The sequence below is a fragment of the Phaseolus vulgaris genome, chromosome 11 (assembly GCF_051622355.1).
Source record: "Phaseolus vulgaris cultivar YP4 chromosome 11, ASM5162235v1, whole genome shotgun sequence".
NCBI classification, from domain to species: Eukaryota; Viridiplantae; Streptophyta; class Magnoliopsida; order Fabales; family Fabaceae; genus Phaseolus; species Phaseolus vulgaris.
The window spans coordinates 49002533-49008240 of record NC_143508.1 but is presented as its reverse complement, the minus strand read 5'-3'; positions in this window follow the sequence as shown (position 1 = coordinate 49008240).

Sequence of the window (5708 nt, the reverse complement as noted above, 5' to 3'; positions counted from 1 at the left end):
AAAATGGTTCACTTCTTAGATCCAACTTTAATTGAGAAAGTTACATGTTTAATGACATTGCGGAGAGAGGTTCTTGGATGATGTAAGTGGTTTTTCTCAACCATAAAAAAAGAAAGGGAGAAGAATGGGGTTTGAAGGAAAATGTTTGGTTGAATAAGTGAAAAAATGAGTAACTCAAAACATTTTGAATTATGTTTACAATTACTCCATAATTCATAATTCAAAATTTAAAATTCAAAGTTCAAAATTTAGTTTTTAAAAATAAAGAAGTTACAAAATGACAAATATCTCCTCTCATATATTTTTAAAATAATAAAATAAAATATAAGTATAAGGATAAAATTGAAATAAAATAAAATGGAAGTTAAAAGAGAAATCTCTTTATATATAGGTATAGATTATTAATATAATTTATATTATTAAAATAATTAATAATATTAATAATATTAATATCATTTATATTATTAATATTATTAAATATTGTTAATATTATTAAATATTGTTAATATTATTAAATATTAATATTATTAAATATTTTTAGTATTATTAAATATTTTTAGTATTATTAAATATTTTTAATATTATTAAATATTGTTAACATTATTAATATTATTAAATATTAATATTATTAATATAATTTATATCATTAATATTATTAATATCGTTAATATAATTTATGTCATTAATATAATTAATATTATTAATATTGTAAATATTATTAAATATTGTTAATATTATTAAAATTGTAAATATTATTAATATTATAAAAATTATTAATATTATTAAATATTATTAATATTATAAAAATTATTAATATTATTAAGTGCTATTAATATTATAAAAATTATTAATATTATTAAATATTATTAATATTATAAAAAATATTAATATTATAAAGATTATAAATATTAATAATATTAATAATATTAAAAATGTTATTAATATTAATAATATTATTAAATATTGTTGATATTATTAAGTATTGTTAATATTATTAAATATTATAATAATAATAATTATTATTATTAATATTAATATCATCATTAATATTACTATTAATATTGATATGATTAATATTAATATCAATATTATTATTATTACAATTATTAAAAATATTAAAAATATTAAAAATATTAAGTATGTTATACTTTATGTGCGGACAATCCGTATATAATTATTCCCCTTCATAAGCTTTATGCAACACTTAATTTTATTTTTAGTTTTTTAAAGAGTTACAACTTACATGATCCAATTTAAAAAATGGTGTTATAATTATAATGAGATTTAGATGGAGAAAATCAATATGAAATATTATTATTGATATTAATATTTTTTATTTATTTATTTATTTTAATATTATAAATTTTTCTTTAATTAAATTAAAAAATAATTAAACTCTAATTATTTTTCTAATTTAATTTTAACAACATAATAAATCTTAAAATTACTTCAATTTCCCATAACCTTCTTTTATATTTTCATTTTTTTTTATTTTAGTTTGTTCATTGCTTTTAACTCCCATAAAAAACTATATGAATCCAAATTCGTATGTAAAAATTTGTATGTAACGCTCACTTTACATGCGGATCTGGATCTGTATGATATGTAACACTTACTTTACATACGAATCTGGATCCGTATGTAATGCTCACTTTACATATAGATCAAAATTCGTATGTAATACTCACTTTATATATGAATCTGAATCCGTATGTAATAATCGGTATGTAAATAACAAATTTCTTGTAATGATAAACATGCAATGTATTACAGTAGAACACAATTTCAAAAATCCTAACTTATTTACGATTAACTCAACGCAATCAATATACCTTCGCTATTCTATCACAATACGCAGGAAAATACGATGAACTTTCCAGACTTAACCAACTCACAATCAAACCATCACGGTCATGTCTAATTGTGTTTAAATATTTTCCCGCGAGATTTTAGTATGAGAAGACAATGCCAAAATAAAGAATGATAATGCCTAAATCAGGTTAGGACTGACAAATGTGGTGATTTTGACTGCGAAAATGAAGTGTGCACTGATGGTGTCACGACCTAGAAATCAAGGAAGAAGAAGAACGCAAAAATTTTAAAGTTCACGAATTTGGGAAAAGTGAAAACGAAATGTTCCAATGCTTGTCTTCTTGAACATATTAGAGATACGTCACTACGTCATGAAGAATAGAATCCAAGTCACCCAAGACAAAGGGAAAACGTGTTTATACATCAATATTTAATTTATTTTTTTTAAAAAAATTGGGTATAATGCACGACAAATTGAATCCACATCACCAACAAAAATGAAAAACGTGTTTATATCTTTTTTTTTTAATTTTAAACATTTGGATCTATTGATAATACATTCTTCTCGACGAATTTATTTTCTTCGATAATATACCATCGGTAAATCCCAATTTTTTTATAGTGACTTTGGACATAATTATGAATGTTTTATCAAGATCAATGTTTTGTCAATAAAATTTTTGCTTTTGGTTTTTTTTATGTAATCTAGTCACATTTTATCATATATATATATATATGAATGTTAGTTTTATTTCATCACCTAAGTTTCAAGAAACCAACATGAATTTTAGATAAAAACCAACATGAAAAAATATAAATATATTCCATATATAAGGTTCAAGAAAAAAGAGATTCATGACTTGTGTGTACTTAATTTTTCACCAACTTTTCTTTAATTCAACTTCCTTCTTTAATAACTTAGATGTGTGTGGTTCCACCCACATATGTGAAAAGATATAATTGTAGAGGAAATTATAGTATGTGACCACATACATGTTATGTCCACATAAGTGACATAAATGTGAAAAGCACATGTATAGAAAATTACACCCAATATTCAATCAGTCATAAAATATGGAAAATGTACTAATAATATATGTTTAACTATAATAATGTAGTTGTGTCAATAAGAATAAGAATGTGAGAAATATACTTACATAGAAATTTGCATCTAAGATTCAATTATAAAAAATGTAATTATATTCATAGAAATTTGTATCAAAAGTTAAACTATAAAAATCTAATTATATCCACTGCATATGTGTGAGAGATATTTTTATAACAAACTACATTAGAAGTTTCTTTTATATATATATATAATTAATTAATTAATTAATCATGCACGACTTTTGATATTTATTTTCTTCTGTCTACCCACGCTGTTAGAATAATTTCCTAGAAATTTTGTAATTGCTAGTTGGAAAATAAGCCTTCTTTATTGAAACTAATATTCGTTTACCAAGACCAATGATGGAGCTTGACCATAAACATTTACAACAGTGAAAATAATTAAGTTTATAACATTAAAATTAAATATAATATTTTTTCTGAATATTACTTCTGACCAACAATATAAAATTTCAATAATATTATGCAACTATTAATTCTGTGTAAGATATTATCCTTTTTTTTATCAATAACACTCTTTGGTTTTTTTTAATGATCTTTATACCCTTTTTTGTTGCTAAATATAAAAGTTTTTGTTTATTTGTAAGATAAACTATGCTACTTTCTACATTTAAGAAGACACCTAAAACACTAAAATAGTTGTTAGACTTTTCAACAATTTAAGAAAATTGATAGAAAATGACAAAAGCTATATAGAAGACTCTGTATAAAATACTTATAAGAAAAAATTAAAAGCAAGAGAATTTTACAAGATGAAGTTAATTATATATAAACTTTTCTATGCAAAGGGATGTATAGAAGTCATGAAAAATAGTATGAAATGAAGTTAATGAATAAAAAGTTATGTAAGAAAGGTATTACTTTATATATATATATATATATATATATATATATATATATATATATATATATATATATTATCTTCACCTTTCGAAGCTCCATCGTTATTTGTGAGAATTTTCTGTCGGTGATGAATTTTCTCAAACCTAAAATTGTAAAGATTGCTCAGTTTGGTCAAATGATTAATTATATATTTTCTAGTAGGAAAAAAAAGTTATCACAGTCCTTTTAAAAATCACTTATTGATAACTAGACGTAGCACTGTCCCAATTTCTGATATATTTGTTATAAATTTGTATGTTATTTTTCAATTAAATTATTTTATCTTTTAATGAATAAAAATAATTTTTATACAGTTTTTTAAAAATGATTTTATGATTGTTAAAAGCCATATTATTTTGATATAATTGAAATGCGAATAGATGTGCATGCTTATTACTTTCTCTTTTAATTTTCTGCATTTAATGTGCTTGTGTGTTTTGAAGTATAAATGTTGATATCTTTTTTTCAGTTTCCGGTATAAATAATATAACAAATAAATTAAAAACAAGGTAATGCATTTTCTAATTACAAAAATTAAAATAAAATAATGAAAATAAAAGTAGAAAATGAAAAAAAGTAAGAAGTTATTAAATAATTTAATATTTGAAGTCTTATATCGATATTTTGATTTAGCATAATTTTAATTTAAATATAAATCATGAATTTCTATTTAATTTAATTTGATGTGAAATTAAACATGATTTTGTCGTATTCAGAAACTTTAGTTATTATACTTCTAGAAGTTAAGTCAAGCCTCTAAATGCATGAACTTCCTTGAAAGTATATGAGAATTTTAAGGATGGATTTTCTTTTGGAATAGTGACTTTCAATTAAAGACAAGAAAGTTTGTCTTCAGAAGGATGTTTTCATGTATTGCAAGCAGACGAACCATTTGGGAAAAAGTCGAGACTAATAAATTAAGGTTTATGATTTTAGAATTTATTGCACGTAATATATATTTATTAATTTTTTTTATCAACAAGAAAATATATAATAAATGTTATCCACTTTATGGGTGATCCAACCTTCTTAAAAAAAAAATATATATCTCAAGAAAACTCTGAGTGTCTATCCTGCCACAACTAGCTAAAAACGACTTAAATTCAAATATCAACTTCGTCACTCTATCAGCAACTATTAATTGAGTACATACATACCAAGGGTTATAGGCATCAATCAGAAAACGAAAAACCCGCTGAAGGGACCTTTGATGAGATCTAAGACCAAACCTTAACTTATGCCAAGGAGAAGACTTCAGAATAGTCTATCACTCCTCCGTTGAATAAACAACTATTCCTATGTTTCCAAATCTCGTTTACTAACGCAATCCAAACATTATCCAAAATAATATTAACTCAAGTGGTCGCATCAAGTATTTTAAACTGCTTTAAAAGTGACCCAGGAGAGAGAAGATTTAACGAACGTAACAAAGATTCCAAGCTAATCAATAGACTTTGTAACTAAAGAACATATGACTTGTCGACTCCTCTGACACCCTGCCCAAACAACAAAAATTACTCTCAACCTGAACCTTTTTTTTTCTCTAGTTTGACTAAGTAACGTAAATCTTATAAACTTTTAACCATAGAATATATCACTACAAAAAAAAATATTAAATAGAAAACAATTTTTAGAGAAAAGATAAATAGTTTCTATCTTAATTACATTATATATTATTTTATAGACTAATAAAATTATTGGTTTCTAAATTAATTTTTATTATTGATAAATTTTCAAATTGGTATCTGATTGGCTACTAAAGTTTTTGCTACCAATTTTAAAATCTAAGATAGTTAAAACCTTGATAGATAGTTAGATAACACTTTAAAAATTATTTATCAATAATAGAAACTATTTTAGATTTAGTCTAAATATAATATATAATT